General features: G+C 44.7%; 1 pseudogene; it reads right to left on the reverse strand.

Annotated features, from left to right (window-relative positions):
* The window catches only part of LOC114671278 (store-operated calcium entry-associated regulatory factor-like), a 32,609-nt pseudogene extending 22,219 nt beyond the window's left edge, over positions 1-10,390 (reverse strand).
* Positions 10,391-10,824: the final 434 nt, after the last annotated feature.

Consider the following 10,824-nt stretch of genomic DNA (forward strand, 5'->3'; position numbering starts at 1 on the left):
GTATTTTTAGTAGTGACGGGGTTTCTTCATGTAGGTCAGGCTGGTCTTGAACTCCTGACCTCAGGTGATCTGCCCACCTCGGCCTCCCAAAGTGCTGGGATTACAGGCATGAGCCACCGTGCCCAGCCAACAATGCCTTCTTATGAATACCTCCTGAGGGACCTGCCTGAGGCTGTTTTATAGTTAACTTTTTTTTATAAGTAGGAGGAGTATACCGTAAAATAGCAATTTAAAACATAGTATAGTAAATACAGAAAGCAGTAACATAGTCATTTATTATCATTATCAAATATTATGTTCTGTACATAATTGTATTGCTAGACTTTTATATGACAGGCAGTGCAGTAAGCATTTACTTCAGTGCCTCCACAAACACATGAGTAATGTGCTGTGCTATGATGTTATGATGGGTATGGCATCACTGGGCCATAGAAGTTTTTCAGCTCCATTATAACCTTAAGGGACCACTGTCGCATACACGGTCCATCATTGAACAAAATGTCCTTAGGCGACATATGAGTGTATGTGCATATATATGTTCTGCTTCTCTGCAGAACCCTGAGTAGTACAACCCCTCTGTTAAAAAGGAGTTGTAAAAAGATGTAAAAAGTCCAACTACCCTGGTGCCATGAGGAAGTCATGCAGCTCAGAGAGTCCATGTGTCAAAGAAGTGAAGAAGCCTCTGGATGATTTCAGACCCCAGTCATTTGAGTCTTCCCAGTTGACGTGCAAGACATCATGCAGCAAAGTCAAGCAGTCCTGGCAGTGCTCTCTTTAAGCTCCGGACCTGCAGAATCTGAGAGCATAATAAAGCAGCAATGGCTCTACATCACCAGGTTTGGGATTTTTGTTGCACAGCAACAGTAACTGGTGTGGAGTCCTGATTCGTATGCAACAACGAGGAGGGGCCCCCAGGTAGGGGAGAACAATTGTTCTGAGAGATGTGAGATGGCTGATCACAGATGATCCACTGGCACAACATGCTTTTCCCAAATACCTCCTCCCGCATGTAGCCCCCTCAGCACGAACTTATAAAACTTCCTTCCAGCCCCTGCCTCTTGGCAGACAGCCTCTTCTCTGCTGTACTGCCCATTGCACTCTTGTAACATATTTTCATACTGTCTCTAATAAACCTGCCTTTTTTTTTTTTTTTTTTTTTTTTTTTACCTACAACTGTCTTGGTAAATTATTTTACCACCCACGATGCCAGCCCTAGCCAGTCACACCTGCAACAACTGGAGCATCAGGTCACTGCAATTCAATTTGAAGGCCCTCCTTTGTAGCACACAGCTGTTAATAAAGTAGCAACAGCAGTGCTGCAGAGGCAGCTGACTAAGCACTCGCAGCTGAGCCTGAGTTCATCACAAACAGCTGAAGATAGAACTCCTGTGCTGCCTGTTCCCTGGGCAGGCACCAGCGCCTCTTATCACAGAAGGCTATGTCTATACTTGCCACTCAACTTTATCGTAAGCCATTGAAGACATCAGCCACGCCCTGCGAGTTGATGAGCATCTCTACCTCCTTCCCTACCTAAGTCTTCTTTGCTGCAATCAGAATGAAACAGTCAGCCACACAATGAAGGGCCTCTGGGTCATCGTTTTGCAGCAACTGCTGAATACCAAGGACTGAGACAGAGAGATGAAAAAGAAGTGGTGGTCCTTGACTTGACGAGTTCCCAGTCTAGTGGGAAGGACATATAGATCCCCTTGAAGCTCACTCTCATTTAGACTAGCTACGAGCTACCCGGGTCCGCTTCACCCACCTCCAGGCTTCAGGATGGAGAGAAATAAAACAGGCCCACCTGGACACAAGTAGTACTAAAAATAATTGGTGTTTGCTTTCACCAAGTTCAGGAAGAAGAGCTACAAAACCACGGGGCTATCTTCTATGTTTTTATTCCTAACAAATCCATCCCAATTAGGTGAAGAATCTCTTTTTTTCCTCATTCTAAAGTTCCAACTGTTTCTAGATTCATGGAGACCCTCTCTGTCTCACTCCCCAGATCTGGTGAACAAACTCATGTTTGTGAGTTTGTAATTCTCAATTGTTTCCCGCATCAGCCACAACCTCCTAAAACTGAAGCAGCTTCATGCTTGCCACGTGAACTCAGATCACAGGCTTTCGGCTCTCCTCCCTTGATCATTCTCGTTTTTATGCTGGATGTTACAGACGCTGTCAATATCAGAAATGAGGAATGCCACCTCAGATGAGCGCATGGAAGACACACACACTCGTAGTCCTGTAAGCACACACTCAGCCAAAGAAGCTCCAGGATGGCTGAGATGAGAATAGCCCTGCATTTGAAGCAGAGTCTGGAGTCAATTCTAACCAGGTCCTCTGCAAACCCCGGCAGCACAGATAACAACACTGCTGACACTCAGGCAGGCTTCGTGCCTTTTCCTTTGGTCTGGCATTCAGTATATCTTCCCGCTGTAATTAGATCACTGGAGATTTGGCCAATGAAAATAAGATTTATTCTGGCCTCCTCTTCCTTCCCAGCTGCGCCTCGAGGACTCACGTTTGACTGCTTAATCCCCTGAATCAGGTCTCCCCTCTGGGCTCAGAGTGAGAAAGCAATGTCAGAAGACATTCCCTTCTAAAGACAGCTCCTTCCTAAACCTTGTCAGTGATGCCTCCTGGCTCCAGAGGAAACATTGTTTTTTTTCCTATTTGGCTAAAATAAAAAAAAAGATTCTAAATTTTTGTTTAATTTCTCTCCTGAAAGTGTTTTTTTTTTTTTTTTTTTTTTTTTTTTGAGACGGAGTCTCGCTGTGTCGCCCAGGCTGGAGTGCAGTGGCCGGATCTCAGCTCACTGCAAGCTCTGCCTCCCGGGTTTTTACGCCATTCTCCTGCCTCAGCCTCCCGAGTAGCCGGGACTACAGGCGCCCGCCACCTCGCCCGGCTAGTTTTTTGTATTTTTTAGTAGAGACGGGGTTTCACCGTGTTAGCCAGGATGGTCTCGAACTCCTGACCTCGTGATCCGCCCGTCTCGGCCTCCCAAAGTGCTGGGATTACAGGCTTGAGCCACCGCGCCCGGCGAAAGTATTTTTAAAAGGAAATTTTGGGAGAGTTCAGGAAAAGTTCAAGGGCTTACGAAATCTGTAATCCTGTGTTATTTCCTTTTGTCTCTTCGGTTTGCAGACTGAGCTGTTTGCCGACTTTGCTTCCCCCTACCTCCACCTCACCACCCCCGCCGGTAAACCTGTCATTTTTCACCCAGAGCAGCCACCCAACCCGGACTGGAGAGACCCCTGGGGCAGGGAGGGCTTCAAAGCACACCAGGCGCCCCTAGGCCCACTGGCTTGTTCACCCTCTCTGTGCCTTGGTTTCCTCATCAGGAAGTGATAGGGTTTTGAATGGACTAGATGAGATGGCAAGTGCCATGCCTGCACCAAACACATGCTCAATAAATGTTATCTGCCTCCCTCTCTCGTAGCTCCATCCCTCAACCATTTTTATTTTTATGGGGCTCTAAAGCTACAACCCAAGGAAGACTATGATGTCAAAGTCACCAAGGCGAAGACATTAAAGGCATAGAAATGTCTATTTGAGCAGGTGATTGTCACCTCAGATCCCCTCAAAGCTGTTTTTGCTCCTCCTGCGACCCTTGTTTTAAAGTCATACCCCATTCCCCTATCCCCCATACCCCACCAGCCATACTTTCCATCTCACCACCACACCAGTGAGCTGCCATGGGTCAGAGAAACAGAAGGCGAGGAGGGGAGGAGGAGGAGGCAGAGGCATGTGGAGAGGTGTCTGGCAGCCGGTGAGACCCAGAGAGAGTAAAGGCGAGTTGGGGTTTTGGTGAGCTAGGAACATTCTTGCACACGTTTCCAGTTAGAGTTATAACTTGACAGTGAAAACTAGAGAGGAACAATCAAGAAGGTGGATGGAGGTGGGCGCAGAAGCCGGCAAGAATACGAGGACCCATAAGAACGCATGTCCAGTTCGGGGAGGCAGTATCTCCAGAAATAATTTCAAAAGTTCAGCTTTTAAAGAAAAGTGAACACAGGAGCTTAATGATACATAATTTATGAAGGGCAATTTTGTAATATGCAGTAAAATTCTTTAAAAATGTATATACTTTTAGCTAGCCATTTCACTTCCCAGAACTTATTCTGAAGATTCCAGATTCCAAATGCAATGTGCGGACCTGGTTTCACTCCTGCTTCCAACAGACTAACTGTGAAAAGACATTTGTGAGGCCATGAAGGAAGTTTGAATTCTGGCTGGATATCTGATGATACTCAGGTTATTAATAACTTTTTATTAACTAAAGTCAATATTTTATTCAGATTGCCTTGGATTTTTAAATATATTTTTAATTTTATCTGATTTTATTGTTAGTTGTGGCAAAGTACACATAACATAAAATTTACCGTCTCAACCATTGCTAAGTGAACAGTTCAGTCGAGTTAACTACATTCACATTGTCGTGCAGTCATTACCACCACCCATTTTCTGAACACTTCGTTTTTTAAAATTTAAATGCGGCTGGGCACAGTGGCTCATGCCTATAATTTTGGGAGGCCGAGGTGGGTGGATCAGCTGAGATCAGGAGTTTGAGACCAGCCTGATCAATATGGTGAAACCCACCAGACCAATATGGTGAAACCCTATCTCTACTAAAATTACAAAACTTAGCCAGGCATGGTGGTGCACCTGTAAACCCAGCTACTGGGGAGGCTGAGACAGGAGAATCGCTCGAATCCGGGAGGCGGAGGTTGCAGTTAGGTGAGATCGCGCCACTGCACTCCAGCCTGGGTGACAGAGTGAGACTCTATCTCGAAAAAAAAAAAAAAAATTTTTAAACTTAATACCCACTAAATAATAGTTCTTCATTCCCTCTTCCCCTGGTTACCTCTATTCCTTCTGACTCTAAATTTGACAACTCTAGGTACCTCATCTGAGTGAAATCATATAGCATTTGTCATTTCGTGATTGGCTTATTTCAGATAGCGTAATGTCCTCGAAGTTCATCCACATTGTAGCATGTGTCAGAATTTATTTCCCTTTTAAGGTTGAATAATATTTCATTGTATGTGTATACTACATTTTGTTTATCAATTCATTTGTTGATGGATACTTGGCTATTGTGAATAATGCTGTTATGAACATAAGTATACAAATTTCTCTTTGAGAAATTGCTTTCAAGTCTTTTGGGTAGAATTATTATTAGGTGTTAATTCTATTAGCAATTTATAATTCAGTATGTATCTATAATTATAAATTCATTCAATCATATTATAAATTCATACTGAAGTATTTATGGGGAAAATACTATGAGATATTAGATTTGCATTAAATATAGCAGTAGTGGCAGAGTGTAAAATTAAACAAGACTGAAGATATTTTGATAATTATTGAAGCCAGAGAATGGATAAGTGAAAGTTCACCACCCTAGTCTCTACTTTTGTGTCTCCTTGAAATTTTTCATTTAAAAAAAGTTTAAGCCAGGCACAGTGGCTCATGCCTGTAATCCCAACACTTTGGGAGGCTGAGGCGGGCAGATCATCTGAGGTCAGGAGTTCCAGACAGCCTGGTCCAACATGGTGAAACCTTGTCTCTACTAAAAATACAAAAATTAGCTGGGCATGGTGGCAGGCGCCTGTAATCCCAGCTACTCAGGAGGCTGAGGCAGGAGAATCGCCTGAACCCAGAAGGCAGAGGTTGCAGTGAGCCAAGATTGCACCACTGCACTCCAGCCTGGGCGACAGAGCGAGACTCTGTCTCAAAAAAAAAAAAAAAAAAAAAAAAAAAAAAAAAAAGTTTAAAAACAGTTGTAATAATGGGTGCAAAGATGTATATTCATAGCAAAATAAAAAACTCACTAAGTGTACAATAATGGGAGTTTTCTAAATAAATTATGATACATTTATATTATAGAACAGATATATTATCAAAGCGGCCTTTAAAAAACTGTTACTGAAATATATGTTACATACAGGGATAGATATTTATAATATATTGTGCAATCTTAAAAAGAAAGTTTATAAAAATTATGTTCAATGTGTTGCCACTTTTTTTTTTTTTTTTTTTTTTTTTGGAGAGAGGACCTCACTCTGTCACCCAGGCTCGATCATAGCTCACTGTTGCCTCAAACTCCTGGGCTCTAGTGGTCCTCCAACCTCAACCTCCTAAGTAGCTGGGACTGCCACCATGCCAGCTAATTTTTAGACTATTTTCGTAGAGGCCATGTCTCCCTGTAGGCTGGTCTCAAACTCCTGAGCTCTAGCGATCCCTCTGCCTTGGCCTCTCAAAGCACTGGGATTACAGGCACGAGCCACCAGACCTGGTTGTTTTTCCATTTTGTTTAAAAATTAACATAGATCTATACAGAAGGATGTAGCCAAAATGTTATCAGAGATTACTTTGGGGTAGCGGGATGAAGGGTAATCCCTTCCTTTGTCTATTGGCTTTTTCTAATTTTTCCACAATGAGAATGAATTACTTGTTTGCTAAAAAAAAGATTGTTTTTTGTTTTATGTATCCTATCATTTTAACGAAAGATTGTAATAGACCATTACAACAATATTTGAGATTCCAAAGAGAACTTTCGTTTTTAAAAGGCCTTTGTTGAAGCATTTGAGCTTTACCTCTCGTGAACTGAGGAAATATGGAGGTTTCGAGCATTTCTGTCAGCACACAATCATTCACGGCCACATTCTAGAAGCTTCGTTTCCACCTTTCCCTATAGAAGGTAATGCCCACTTCCCAGAAGGCCACCCCACCAGAACCACCACCGAGGGATTCAAAGCTCCAGAGTTCAAAAGTGATCAGAACCCACAATTAGCAGTCCACAGCTTGGCTTCCATGTTTGAAGAAGAGCAGACACCAGAAAATATAATTCCAAACAGAATATGATTGTCTCTATGAGGTAATAACTACAACCACCTCGGACTGAAGTTTTCTGTCCACAGTTTCTTTTAGTACAATGCCTTCATTCCCAATGCTGCTTATAGCATCATAGGTTTCAGAAATTAAACAATATATTTTTAACATTCCACAGTAATCATCACTTCCAAAACTGCAATATGCATCTGCATGCTACACTGACATATGATACTTAAGTATTTCATCATATATCTACTCTTGGTCTCAAATAACAGAATCAAAAACACTATACAGGACAAAACACCACAGAACTTTGTAATATCCCCTTCCCCAGTTGTTAGGAGGTAGCACTTTTTCTAAAAAGGAAGTGATGAAAAATCCAAAAGTTTTACATCCAATGTTTGACATCGCATTTCTGCTTTATCAGCTTCTGGCACCACCATATCCCGAAGCCACTCTGGTTTTCATATGTGAGTCTGAATATGCAAAATGGCTGCCTGAGTCTTCATGAAGCAGCAGATAAGCGTGGCTACTCCACGTCCTGGAGCATAACGGAGGATAGGATGGGAGGATGACGAGGATAGGATGGGAGGGTGACGGAGGATAGGACGGGAGGGTGACAAGGATAGGACGGGAGGGTGACGGAGGACAGGACGGGAGCGTGACAGAGGACAGGACGGGAGGGTGACGGAGCACAGGATGGGAGGATGACGAGGATAGGATGGGAGGGTGATGGAGGATAGGATGGGAGGGTGATGGAGCACAGGATGGGAGGATGATGGAGGATAGGGTGGGAGGATGACAGAGCACAGGACGGGAGGGTGACGGAGGACAGGACGGGAGCGTGACGGAGGACAGGACGGGATGGTGACGGAGGATAGGATGGGAGCGTGACGGAGGATAGGACGGGAGGGTGATGGAGGATAGGATGGGAGGGTGAGGAGGATAGGATGAGAGGATGATGGAGGAAAGGATGGGAGGTGCCATGAGCCTGAGAAGGGCATTGCTGCTCTATTGCTGCCAAACAAATATTCTAACATTCGTCCAGTTTCCAGGACCTCAACTTTCTTGCAAAAGTACTGCCAAAACCAGAAGTTGCACCACAACCAGGATTCTGCGGTCCTGTGAACTCAGACTTTGAGCCTGGGAAGGAGGTCCTGCTGAGTTGGTGAATCTCTGATAACAGTGGGAGGATGGAGGACACTCAGAATACAGTGCAGCAGAACACTGACCACCACTGAGGAACAACTTATACACCACAAAGGCAAGAGCAAGGAGCACACGATGCTGATCAACCTGCCCACGCTGCGGGAATCTGGGGACCACTACTTACAGTGACCAGTGAGAAAGGGGTAAAGCCGTGGTGTTTTCCAGACTCTCCCCATTTCTGCTCACCAAGTTCTGTAAAATCTAGATTATGTTCCCAAACACAGGAACCTCTTAGTACATACTGGTCTTCAGAGGACTCATAGCCTTCACAGCTCACCAGTTTTTCCAAATTTGCATGCAGTATCTAAATCGATCTCACATTCCCATAGCAAGGTTCCAGCCCGGGGCAGGGCCTGCAATTGGCAGAAGCAAAAGCAGGTCAAAGAGTGGCCTTAGCTCTTAGTGAAGACAGCACACAGCTACCAGGCGCCCGTGGCCTGAGCTGGGCTGCACTGCAAGGCTGGGAGCTCCAACAGCGGCAAAGGGAAGGTCCTTCAAAAATATTTTAAGTGGCCGGGTGTGGTGGCTCACGCCTGTAATCCCAGCACTTTGGGAGGCCAAGATGGGAGGATCACGAGGTCAGGAGATAGAGACCATCCTGGCTAACACGGTGAAACCCTGTCTCTACTAAAAATATTTTTTAAAAAAATTAGCCGGGCGCGGTGGCGGGCGCCTGTAGTCCCAGCTACACGGGAGGCTGAGGCAGGAGAATGGTGTGAACCTGGGAGGCGGAGCTTGCAGTGAGCCAAGATTGTGCCACTGCACTCCAGCCTGGGCAACAGAGCAAGACTCCGTCTCAAAAAAAAATATATATATATATATATATTTTTTTTTTTTAAAAGGAAGGCATTACCCCTGTATCCATGGCATTGACATGTCATTAGCTTCTCCTCCTATGCACTTGTTCATCTGTGTGTGTGTCTGTGTGTGCCTGTGTCTCTGTACGTGTATGTGTCCATGTGTCTGTACATAAGTCTCGTGTGTGTCTGTGTATCTGTGTGTGGTGTGTGCCTGTGTGTGTCTGTGTCTGTGTATGCCTGTGTCTATGTATATGTCTCTGTATGTCTGTGTGTCTGTGTGTCTGTGTGTGCCTCTGTGTCTGTATATATCTGTATATCTATGTGTGTGCCTTGCATGTTTGTGTGTCTCCGTGTGTGTCTCTGTGTGTGTGCCTCTGTGTGTCTGTGCATATGTGTCTCTGTTTGTGTCTGTGTCCCTGTGTGTGTCTGTATGTACTTGTGTATTTGTGTGTCTCTGTGTGTGTGTCCATGTGAAGGCTACTTAAGTGACTGCCATCTACTCACTCTCAGAAAATCAGGAGATGGTGTTTGGATTACATATTTATTAATGAACTCTTAGCAAAGTGAAGCTACCCTCCTCAGGCTGACACTGGCACTTAAGGTCAACCACTGTCTTAGTTAAGACCCTTTGGTTAATTACATAAACCAACCTCAGAAGAACCTAAGTTGGTTTATCTAAAGTGTGAGGACGAAACTATTTTCATTATATTTCAAAAACATGATCTGCCTTTTTTTTATTATCTGCCTTTTTAACTCTCATTCACTCATGAGGATGCAGTGGAGTTTTCCAGAGGCCACGTGGCATGGCAAAAGATTGTATGTAGAGGCAAAGATAAGAATCTGGCCATCCTAGCCTGGGCACGGTGGCTCACGCCTGTAATTCCAGCACTTTGGGAGGCCAAGGCGGGCAGATCACGAGGTCTGGAGATCGAGACCATCCTGGCTAACACGGTGAAACTCCGTCTCAACTAAAAATACAAAAAACTAGCGGGGCGTGGTGGGCGCCTGTAGTCCCAGCTACTCTGGAGGCTGAAGCAGGAGAACAGCGTGAACCCGGGAGGCAGAGCTTGCAGTGAGCCAAGATCGTGCCACTGCACTCCAGCCTGGACAACAGAGTGAGACTCCGTCTCAAAAAAAAAAAAAGAATCTGGCCATCCTTTGTGAGGTTTGACATGAAAGAGATCTGCAAATGGGTTTATGGTTATTTTTCAATGAATTAATAAATATTATTTAAATTTCTCAGTTTTAAATTCTAAATTCAGGACATGCCAATACATATAATCCACAAAAACAAAGTTTGTTTGGGGTCCTCCACAAGATTTAAAAGTGTAAAAGTTTTCCTGAGACCAAAACTTTTTAAAAACCACTATCTTAAGTGAACTAACATCACAAGAGAAATCCTAAATAAGGATACCGAGTTTCAACACAGACCCAGCCAAAGCCAGGGAGCCCCTTACGAGCCTGGGATCTGGAACCCAGAACTGAGAAGCGGTCAGGACCCCAGGCAGCCTTGTCTTGGGTTCCTTCTTTTCTCGGGTGGCCGGCATCTGGTCTCTGTTCCTCTCTGTAAGTCTGTCTCTCCCTCCACCCTCTTCAGCTCTTTGGTCATCGTTCTGTGCCGCACATCACAGAAACAGCTGCCCAGGGGCCCTGTACTCCACTCATCTCAGAAACTATCCCACCCGCCCCGTTGGTAGAGGAAAGCACTTCTCAGAGGAGAAGGTCTCGGTAAACTGAAGACATCCCGAGGGTGCCATATTTCAATCATTCCATTCACTGGGTGCTTTGCTCCAGTATCTTCTACACCCCTCCAGGCTCTGCCGGCCTCAGGACACCCTACACAACACTGCCAGGCAAGCCATCTGACGGCTTAGCTCACATCAAGCTGGTCCCTTCATCCAGCACTTTTTCAAACCCAAATCACAAAGAGGAAGACGTTGTAAGGGAAAGTGATGTTGATTTGGGAATGGACACTGCGATG

This window comes from Macaca mulatta, chromosome 12, assembly GCF_049350105.2.
Source record: "Macaca mulatta isolate MMU2019108-1 chromosome 12, T2T-MMU8v2.0, whole genome shotgun sequence".
Classification (NCBI taxonomy): Eukaryota; Metazoa; Chordata; class Mammalia; order Primates; family Cercopithecidae; genus Macaca; species Macaca mulatta.